The 11,479-nt window shown below is 48.8% G+C and overlaps 1 protein-coding gene across 1 annotated transcript in view; it reads left to right on the forward strand.

Moving 5' to 3' along the window:
* The window catches only part of LOC135822911 (voltage-gated hydrogen channel 1-like), a 20,213-nt gene extending 19,671 nt beyond the window's left edge, over positions 1 to 542 (forward strand). The window contains exon 9 of the mRNA XM_065335748.1: positions 1 to 542. This exon is cut by the window's left edge and continues 718 nt beyond it. The gene's annotated coding sequence lies outside the window, so the exon portion shown is untranslated.
* The last annotated feature ends 10,937 nt before the right edge of the window (positions 543 to 11,479 follow it).

Here is an 11,479-nt window from a genome sequence, read left to right on the forward strand (position 1 = left end):
CAGTGCTGCGTGAGGGGCTTTCTCTACTTCTGCGTCGTTATCCACGCCGTACCCAATTCTCATCCAGGACAATACAGCAGAAGAACCTAGAGGAGTTTGCGTGGCCTGAGATTTTTGCCCTGCTACCTCCAATTTAAATAACTCTACTCTGGTTTTGAGAGCATCCGTGGACAAGTGACAGCTACGCCGAGCAGCTCGCTCCGTGGATATTTTCAGACACGCGGCTACATACAGGTGCAAGAGGATTCCGCTAGTGGGACTTTCCCTTGCGCAGCACAGTAGCCGAGCAATATTCTGGTCCGTTTTCGCTGGTGACTGCTTGTGCTCCCAGTGTAGTAGACGGCGCTGCCACCATGGCGCACGCTGTTATGGCGACAAGTACGATAATAAAAATCTGGACGTGGACCCACGCACATGCGTACACACACACACACACACATGTATCTGCGCGAACACACACATCCCTGATTTATTAAACCACCCTTGAAAAGCACAGGCGCACAAACGAGCACATAATAATGATAAGAAGAAGAAGAAAAAGACTACTTACCTTTCGGTACCCGGAATGAGTCCAACTGCACGGTGTTTCTCGCTCTCACACTTCACTTTCTTTCCCGTCCTCATTACTTTTATTTGCTACACGTACTGCTTTTTTTTTTCAACATTTGACATTTTCTACAACCGACCTGGCAATCACCAAATACCGTTAACTTGAAGAACATAAACTATTTACGCTTCATTTTTTTTAAATGACATACCGTACGCCACAGTCGTTGGGCGTACATGGCTTGCCGAAACTCGGATTTCGCTGGACAAACTTTACACTCTGTCAGATCAATATCATCTACAAGTAGTTTGTTTGTAGCCTCTGACATTCTTTATCACGCTCGTTTCTTTCTCTTCTTTTTTTTAAACGCCCTTTTCAGTCAGGCTTTTGACCAGCATTCTAACACCAAATTTTGTACCTGACCGAATTTATTTATCTTTCAGGATCTTTAGCGTATCTTGGGAGCAATTTCTTTTACGCTCCGGCTATTTGTATGCAGTGTGTGTGTGTGTGTGTGCGTGCGTGCGTGTGTGTGTTGTCCCGGTATCCTGCAAGTGTGGGGCGTTCACATCGAATCTGAGGTTCAGAAGCAAATAATTTCATTTCCAATTATGACTGGTGGATCCAGGTGTCAATGGGTCTGGGATTGCACACACACACACACACACACACACACACACACACACACACACACACACACACACACCTGTCCTGTAGAGCCCCTGCCACAGGGGCCACGTGGGCCCCGGAGGGGCATCGGAGAGGAAGATGGAGCACGCAGCCTGATGACGCCGGAGATGGAGCAAACGGAACCGGCGAGAACACACGCATACATGACTGAACGAATTACGCTGCTGGGCAGTCGGGCGCGGGCCAGTCTTCGAGCACCAGTGACGACCGCGGCCTTGCGCAGTCCGAAAGCAGCGGGCGCACACAGCACAGTGCGCAGCACAGCAGGCATCCTGCACATAGACTTGCCGGGGCTCGGGAGGCTGAGGTGCGGAACAGCTAGACCACCCTTGCTTCGAAACCAACGCCCGCAATCTCCACAGTGGCAAGCCCCTCGCTGCTCAGCAATCGGCTTGGCCCGCTCAACCACACATTTGTGGCGAGCACGATCTCCAGGGCGCGAGAATGACCAATTGCAATCCGCACATACCACTGGGCCAGCCTGAGGCACGTTCTCCACAGGCTCGGCGTACATAGCCCGCCAGTCAGCGCGGGACTCACAGGCAATAGGGTGCCATTCCTTGGTGAGGCCACGAACTCTTAGGTCGGAGACAACGCAATCCTTCCAGCGCTTGCGAGGGCCATGTGCTGGGCGACGTGTGGGAAGTGAGCCAAACAGGATCTGTCTCGGCATCCGGGCAACATGGCCCAGCCACTCTAGGCGACGCTGTGCAACCTTCACGCAGATGGTATCAGCACCATGGCACACACACACACACACACACACACACACACACACACACACACACACACACACACACACACACACACCTTGATCTTGACCTTTGACGCCCATCGCCGGAGGCGATGATAGCAATGCTACGGCAGAAGCCATAGCAACTTGTGCTGGGATTACACCAGGGAGTCGTCAAATACCAGGTATTTGACGACTCCCTGGATTACACCATGCAACAGCTTGCAAGGCTGAAGAATTGATCGTCACTATTCAGCCTGGTCTACACCATACAGCTATTTGGAGTGACATTTTCTGGCCAGTGAATCCCTATTTTTGGTCTTTTCATTTTTTTTCCCGCACACACATCACACCACATACTCCGGCATGCACTGGCTGTTGGTAACCACCCAGGAGAATGAAAGAAAAGTCAGGAAGAGTCTGAGAAAGAGAGGAAAGACGTGTGTGACCATAATCGTCGGGAATCGAACCCGCAATCTATCGATTGGAAATCGCTGCACATACCACTGCACCATATGGGACACACACACACACACACACACACACACACACACACACACACACACACACACACACACACACACACACACCATTGGACGCCCATCGCTGGAGGCGATGATAGCGATGCTACAGCAGAAGCCATAGCAGCTTGTGCTGGGATTGCACCATTCAACAGCCTGCAAGGCTGAAGAATTGACCGCCATTATTCAGCCTGGTCTACACCACACAGCTATGAAGTGGCTTTTTCTGGCCAGTGAATCCCTACTTTTTGGTCTTTTTCATTTTTTTCACACACACACACACACACCTTCGGCCGTTGACGCCCATCGCTGGGGGCTTATCACAGCGATGCTACAGCAGAAGCCCATAGCAGCTTGTGCTGCACCATTCACAACCTTACAACTGAGGCTGAATTCATCCTGGTTTCCACAGCACAGCTATGATGCAGTTTTTGGCCAGTGAATCCCTACTTTTTTTCTTTCTCTTTTTCCCTCTTTTTGGACTTTTTCCGGCACACACACACCACATTCAGTACTCCGGCACGCACTGGTTGTTTGCAACCGCGCAGGAGAATGAAAGAAAAGTAAACGTTAGTTAGAGGCCACACTTTGTTTTTTCTATGTTTCTCGTCATCGCCCGCGTAGGTTTTCAGAAATTTCGGAAGAAAAAAAAAGTTCATACTACGTACATGTATGCACGCTGCACATGCTGCAGCAGCTAGATGCGTCAATCAAAATCGTAAAGGTTTGAAGTGAACCACAGAGCAAAGGAGCGCTCCCAGTGTCCTATCCGTTTTCTGCGATGAAGGCTGCCATGGCGAAGCTTTCACTTTTCAGTCTTTCACTGCCTGAGCTTCGTGGGTCCCAGGAATTTATTTTATTTATTATTTATTTATTCACAATCACGTGGCACTAGCCAATGAAATGGTGATGTGGGCGATAGCCAGCCATGGCGGTAATACTAATAGAGCTAGAGGGGAGAAAGAAAAAGAACGAAAGAGGAACTGAAAAGCAGGAGAAGCTAGGGCAGGGCTGGATATCAACTAGTATGTTGCATTCTGCAGTAGCTGTGTGAATGTATTGTAACATTGGCAGGATTTTAGATGTTGTGGGAGGAGAGACCAATGGCGGTAAGCAAGGAAGAGAGGAGATGTTTGCATAGAGGCAGACCGCGCAATAGGGAAGCGGAGAGAGTTTCTGGTGCGCATGTCTTGAGATTGAGCAAACCAGCTTAGGCAGGAGAGAGCATGAAGAGGAGCAATGCCCAGCTTAATTTTATGAATTGTCTGGCATGCCAAAAAACGCACGCGGACCGAGAGCGGCACAGCAGAAGCAAGGCGGTATAAGTCTGCGCTTGGAGTCAGGCGAGGAAGCCGAAATATTATTTTCAAAAGACGCCTATGCATAACTTCGAGTCGAGCAATCAGTGTTTTAGAAATGCCAGCCCAAATTATGCAGCAGTAATCAAAAATAGGCAGAATGTAAGATGTGTAGATAACATGGCGACAGTCGGTGTGGAGGTGGGTGATGTGTGACGAGAGAAATCCCATTAGTACGGCATTACTGAGCTAACGCGAATACCGTAAGTCGGACGAGTACCGTGGCAACTGGCGTCTGTGGAACGATATCGTGGGCAGAAAATCCAAGCAATAGACGCATGGCGAGGAAAAGATGAGCAGCGTGGAGACAAGAGTTTGATAAGCGGACGCAAGAACCTTGAAGTAACAAAACCGAAAATGACCCGTGGGAAAGCGTTTGTTGATGCGATAACAGATAAATGTACATGTATGTTCTCTTCGCCATCTCGTATTCATCAAACTTTATACTCTCATTGTTGCAGTTTGCCTGATATTCGTGGGCTGATGTGATAATGTAGTATGTATGGGACTACATGTACATGATTGTACAATGTAGTACTGTATACCAGTATACCGGTACATTGTTTACGCAGTGTCTTGTATGAATCACGGATATATTATGCATGTAAAATGTATACAGTTTTCAGTAGAAATTGTTCTTGTTTTTTCCTTGCCTTTTGTTTTTTTTCCGCCCGCCCGCATACCTTTTGTTAAAATTTGCCGACGAGAAACATAGAAAAAACAAAGTGTGGCCTAATAGGGCTTGAAAGTGCTACGTCACAGCATAGCAACAATTTCAAAAATTCAAAAATTGGATCCACTTGGATCCAGTTTTTGTATGGATCCAAGCACATTTCAAGCCGTCTTACTCTCAGCAAGGTGATGTAACCAGTGAAACTGACTGATTTGGCTACTGGGGGCGGGGTTAACGGGTTACAACTGGTGGCGAAATAAAAGTCACACCTGCATGCGACATGAGTGGGTTGCTATGCACCCACATACTTAGGCAATAGCAAAGTCACACCTTAGTGGATCCAAAAATAGAAATCTGATGTCAACTTACTACTCCCTGGCCGTTTTGACGTCATCACTTTCAAGCCCTATAGGTGGAAAGTTGAAAGTGAGAATGAGAAGGAAGACTGGTGTGACCATAATCGTCGGGAATTGAACCCGAAACCTCTCTCGATTCACACACACACGCACAGTTACAAGCGCACCCCACAGGTGCACCAGTGTAAGTCAATGTTCCGGCTCACTTCTACAAAGTCTTTCACCTTGTGGACCCCGAGTAAAAAGGAAGCATCGTCAAGGTGACTGAGGTGCCGCCGCCTTCTCGGGCCTGTCTCCGGGAGAGGGAGGCTCAGGCGGTGACAAAATAGTCGCCACCTGAGCCTCTCCCGGTACTCGTACCTGACATGTTATCCGAAAGGACAGAAACCACCGTGAACCACCGTGAACTTTTTTTTATTTTTTACCGTGAACTACCGTACTTCCGCACATATAGGCGCATGGGCTTATAAGTGAAAATTTGCTGCAAAAAAGATTTTTTGTTGTGTAAACATGTCCGGGTACAAGCGCATGCGCTTCATTTTCCAGAAAAATTAGAAGTCTTGAACGCGTGCTTGAAAGTTGCAGTTTTCATTTGCTTGACGTTGACGGCCATGCCGTCCAGAAAGTCGTATTCCCTGGAAAAGAAGCTTCAGGTACTGAAGCGCTACCATGACCTGGAGAAAAATTGCTCTGCAACGTCGCGTGAATTTTCGATTTCTCGCCGTGTGATAGAACGTTGGGTGAAGCAGGAAGACAGTATTCGCCATGAGAATCGTCGTGCAAAAAAGCATGGCAATACTGGCAGGAAACGGAGGAGGATTCCGCGTGCTGAGAACGCCTGCCACTTTCCCGACATGGAAGACTTGCTGGCGTCTTGGATAAGGGAGAAGCGCGAATCGTCGCTGGCAGTGCATGTGAAAGCTATCCGAACTGAAGCGAAAAAAATATTTCGTGATCTGTACGGCGAGGACCAGCGTCCTTTCAGTGCTTCAACAGGGTGGTTGTCACGATTTCTCCGTCGTCACAAGCTCGTCTCCCGTCGCGTCACATCAGTTGGTCAGCTAATGCCATCGAACGCGCCAACGAGTGCAAAGACCTTCATCAAAGACGTCAGCAATGCAATCAGCACAGGTAACATCGCCACCAATTGCATTGGTAACATGGACGAAAGTCCATTTTGGTTCGATATGCCGTCCAATGAGACCTACGATTTCGAAGGTGTGAAAACCGTCAAGTCCAAGACAACTGGGTACGAAAAACTTCGCTTTACGGTTGTGCTCACTGCACTTGCAAGCGGAAGGAAACTCAAACCGATGTTAATCTTCAAGGGTCTCAAAAATGTGCCGAGGGGAGATTTCCCCCGTGATTGTTTTGTCGCAGTGTCGAAGGGAGGCTGCATGACTACGGACCTCATGAAGTTATGGATGCGGAACGTGTGGCAGAGCAGGCCTGGCTCTATCTTCCGAACACCAGCAGTCCTTGTCATGGACCGCCACCGCAGTCACTCTCATGAGTCGACTGTGGGTGACCTGAAGACTCGTCACAATACGTCCACTGAGCTCATTCCGGGTGGCATGACATGTGTTCTTCAGCCGTGTGATGTGTCATGGAATCGCTCTATGAAGTCAAACGTGCGCCAGCAGTGGGATGAGTGGCTGGAGAAGGGACAGGAGGAGTTCACCAGATCAGGGAAGAGGAAACGTGCTCGGTATGACACCGTCGCGACGTGGGTGGTAAAGGCCTGGGATGAGGTACCCCAGGAAATGATCGCAGCGTCATTTGTCAAGTGCGGCATTTCCGCCAATGGTGGTGTGGATGACCTGCATTCGGCACTGCAGCAGTTAGTGCGTGATGGCGAACTCCCTGACGATGTATCCGCCGATGACAGTGAAACAGACACCGGCAGCAGCAGCGACAACAGCAGCATGAGCGGAGATGAACTAGTGCTGCTGAGTGGTGGAGAGTCTGACCACAATGAAGCTGTTGGCAGCGACGAGTCTGGTGGTGAGGAGTTCGAGTCTGGCAGTGCCCATTCCGCTGAAGACAGCGAGGAGTCTGGTGGTGACAACTTTGATTGGTTTTGAGTTGTGGCAGTGTTCATGATGATGCGCCAGTCGACATGTTTTATGCAATGTTTTATTCAGTGGAAATAAAGCATTTCCTGTGTTCTATGCCATTGTGCTACCACAATGAAGTCCTGCGTGTTTTATTAATCGTGTTCACATATAAGCCCATGCGCTTATAGTTGGGGGGTGGGCTTATATCTGGACATAAGCCCGTGCGCTTATATGTGCGGAAGTACGGTATTACCCGGTACTTGTTACTATTGCCTTTTCTTTCCGAAGTTTCGGTTGTGATTCTGCAACAAAAGCTGGTGGTAACCTGGTAACACGGAGCTGCGGACTCTAGTCTCTACACGACTACAGACTGTCAGTCTGGCCAGACCGTTCGCTATGATGATTATTCATACTACTTTACTACTTACTAGCTCTACTATTATGACAGACTACGCAGTCACTACACTGCAGAGACTGACAGCAGTGAGTGCTGACACTGCTGTCACCGAGTGCCAGTACACGGCAGTACTCCAGTAGGGACCCGTAACACGACGAAAGCGTAGGTGAAAATTAATGTCACCTTTAAGTACTCAAGACGGTCAGAACACAAAATAGGAGATCCCGACCCCCCCCCCCCCCCATAGGCGTCAGCCTTTAAAGCTTTGGGTAATCCTGAAATAAAGATTATTATTATTATAGAACACACACAGAAGCCACCTCCTTGTTCCTAACTTCGGACTGTCTTTGCACGAACTTTTAAATACAGGTAATAGACCTTTTAGAACTGTCTTTGAGGTTGGCTCTGAGTTTGGCAGCTCATGACTACTGACCCTGGCCTGTAATATAGGCTACACATAGCATCAAGACAAGAGTATAACTATAACTTATACTCTTGGTAGCATGCACCAAGAGTACAGTAAGATCGGGCGCCGAAGAACGCAGGGGCTCGAGCGCAGCCTAGGAAAGTTCTTAAATTTTTGATTCTAGCCAGACCGTTCTTATTCACACGCGCGCGGCTAGTCGAGTGACGTCATGACGTTTGTCATGTACATGTACATGTACATGTACATGTAGTGCAATGTAATACTTCTAAACTAGTGGGTGTCGTAAATGGGAATGACTGTCGACTGTACATGTAGCAGTTACTGTTTACACGTGTACATGACATGTACACACCTCCCATGCATGTACAATGTAGATCTACGTACAATGTAGATCTAGTGTTCTTAATCTGATAATTCTAGCCTGGACTGTTCTTAAAGGGGAAGTATACCCTAAAATCAAATTTTCACCAGTTGTAGTCTTCTGGGTGCTGAGTCGAATGGTCTTGGTCCGAGGAAGCTGCGACGCTCCCTTCCTACTTGAATCCCAATCGAACTCGCGCACTTCCACCGAAACTGGGTGACTGCGCCCTACTAGATGGGGATTTGTATGCAAAATGTCACTAAAAGCGCCATTTCGTTCTTATAAAAGCACGGATGACCGCGATTGGCCCATATGTTGTAGTCTTTTGGACGCTGAGTCGACTGGTTTTGGTCCGAAAAGGCTGCGATGCAGCGTTCCTCCTTTATTCCCAATCGAACATGGTTGAACAAGCGGTCACGTGCTCCTGCGTACACCAGTCACCTGGTCACCGTGCCTGCAGGGTACAACTTACTAGCCTGTTTGACCTTTTTTGGGTGCAGTCCTGTCACTCGAGTTGAACTCGAGTTGAACCTTGGTGTGAAAGTTGTCACCTGCTGGCGCGGTGACCAGGTGATTTGGGCACCCAGGAGCACGTGACCGCTTGTTCAACCATGTTCGATTGGGAATAAAGGAGGAACGCTGCATCGCAGCCTTTTCGGACCAAAACCAGTCGACTCAGCGTCCAAAAGACTACAACATATGGGCCAATCGCGGTCATCCGTGCTTTTATAAGAACGAAATGGCGCTTTTAGTGACATTTTGCATACAAATCCCCATCTAGTAGGGCGCAGTCACCCAGTTTCGGTGGAAGTGCGCGAGTTCGATTGGGATTCAAGTAGGAAGGGAGCGTCGCAGCTTCCTCGGACCAAGACCATTCGACTCAGCACCCAGAAGACTACAACTGGTGAAAATTTGATTTTAGGGTATACTTCCCCTTTAAATTTTGCCGGTTTTCCAGCCTGGGTGTTCTTCGGCGAGGTGTTCTTCGGCGCCCGATCTTACTGTACATGACTGTACATAACTCTTGGTCTTGGTAGCACGAAACTGGTATCACTGACTGTAAGAAAAGCTGTGCGGGCTCACTCTGTTCGCAGCTTGCAGTTGCACTGACTTGTTGCAGCTTAGCATTCGACTAGATACTTCAAAGTAACACTAGCAGTTTTACGGGTGCTTGTGCAAAAGCCGCAGAGCTCAAGACAGCTGTACAGCCAGAGGCGCGTCCATGATCGACGCTGCGCTGATGTCGCAGTGATGAGGCAGACGCGGTACCCACGTAGGTCTGCGTACACACGACACAGTCTGTGAAGTGTGAAAACTCGTTTGCCGCAAGTAGATCTACATCATGACCAGATCGAGATCACTTCGTTCCAGGTAGGTCCCAGATTGTCAGAACTGCTTCCTCTGTAACTGCTAGTACATGTACGTGATAACCATGAACATAAATGCGCGGAAAAGCAACTGACGACTAGACCGGCTGTGTCTTTCCGAGAGCGCTAGCGAGCAAGCCCAAACAAAGTAGATCTACTACCTCTCGATAAACAATAGCGTCAACAGCAGCAAGAAGATGTCGAGCTGTCTGAAGCAAGAGGATGGCGTAGCCCGTTAGTCCCGCTTTCCCGCTGACGCTGTCCCTGGCCACAAAGCGCGATCAACTCTAGCTCGACTTCTGTAGACGGAGAGGATCATGCCGCCGCCATCACCAGCACCACCATCGCCACGAGTACCGGATGCAGCGGACGACGAGACAGACGGCAGTGACGAAGAGGAGCGTGGCCAGGCGGCTCTCTCCGAGCAGCTGGATACTCTGGGCTGCGGACCGTTCCAGTATCGGCTCCTAGCCACCGTGTGTTTGCTGTCGGTAAGTGCGAGATCCAGTGTTTGCGCGAGCTTGTTTGTGAAAACTCCGAAACTCAGTTACGGTACACGTGTGTTCATAACCGAGTACTAGGGCAATACCGGTCGATATCTGCCGGAACTTCGCTAGCCGTGAGCGAGAGAGGGGAGATATCGATGCCGGTAATACCCTAGTAGTATGAGGCCATGAACACATAATTCATTACATGCGTACAATAGGCCTTGAAAGTGATGACGTCAAAACGGCCAGGGAGTAGTAAGTTGACATCAGATTTCTATTTTTGGATCCACTAAGGTGTGACTTTGCTATTGCCTAAGTATGTGGGTGCATAGCAACCCACTCATGTCGCATGCAGGTGTGACTTTTATTTCGCCACCAGTTGTAACCCCGCCCCCAGTAGCCAAATCAGTCAGTTTCACTGGTTACATCACCTTGCTGAGAGTAAGACGGCTTGAAATGTGCTTGGATCCATACAAAAACTGGATCCAAGTGGATCCAATTTTTGAATTTTTGAAATTGTTGCTATGCTGTGACGTAGCACTTTCAAGCCCTATTTGACCTCTTGTCTTGATGTATAAGCTGACAGTGACGAGCATGACAATATGGACGTTTAGCAATGCGAAAGTTTGTACAATTATGCATTATTATTGAGCAACCCTTGCAGGAAGACGACGAGAACGACAAGAGAGCCGGTTCTGTAGCGCACCGACCGCCACAAGGTCGTCAGGCAAGATCCCGTGAAGTATGGTATGCACACCCGAAGAGGAAAAGTATGAAAACAATATGAAGTAGCGAGTGCTAGTAGCAGTAGTGGTCGGTCCACTCTGAAGTATTTTCCTGTGCTCCCTGACTGGTCCGGCTGTCTAGCATAGTGTGTTTTGACCTCAAGTCATTGCCTTCTGAGTGTCCCGGCCGTGAAGTATGGTATGCACACCCGAAGAGGAAAAGTATGAAAACAATATGAAGTAGCGAGTGCTAGTAGCAGTAGTGGTCGGTCCACTCTGAAGTATTTTCCTGTGCTCCCTGACTGGTCCGGCTGTCTAGCATAGTGTGTTTTGACCTCAAGTCATTGCCTTCTGAGTGTCCCGGCTTTGCTGTGTGTGTATGTGCGAGTGTGTGTGTGTGTGTGTGTGTGTGTGTGTGTGTGTGTGTGTGCGTATGTGTGTGTGTGTGTGTGTGTGTGTGTGTGTGTGTGTGTGTGTGTGTGTGTGTGTGTGTGTGTGTGTGTGTGTGTGTGTGTGTGTGTGTGTGTGTGTGTGTGTGTGTGTGTGTGTGTGTGTGTGTGTGTGTGTGTGTGTGTGTGTGTGTGTGTGTGTGTGTGTGTGTGTGTGTGTGTGTGTGTGTGTGTGTGTGTGTGTGTGTGTGTGTGTGTGTGTGTGTGTGTGTGTGTGTGTGTGTGTGTGTGTGTGTGTGTGTGTGTGTGTGTGTGTGTGTGTGTGTGTGTGTGTGTGTGTGTGTGTGTGTGTGTGTGTGTGTGTGTGTGTGTGTGTGTGTGTGTGTGTGT

The sequence above is a fragment of the Sycon ciliatum genome, chromosome 8, assembly GCF_964019385.1.
Source record: "Sycon ciliatum chromosome 8, ocSycCili1.1, whole genome shotgun sequence".
Lineage (NCBI taxonomy): Eukaryota > Metazoa > Porifera > Calcarea > Leucosolenida > Sycettidae > Sycon > Sycon ciliatum.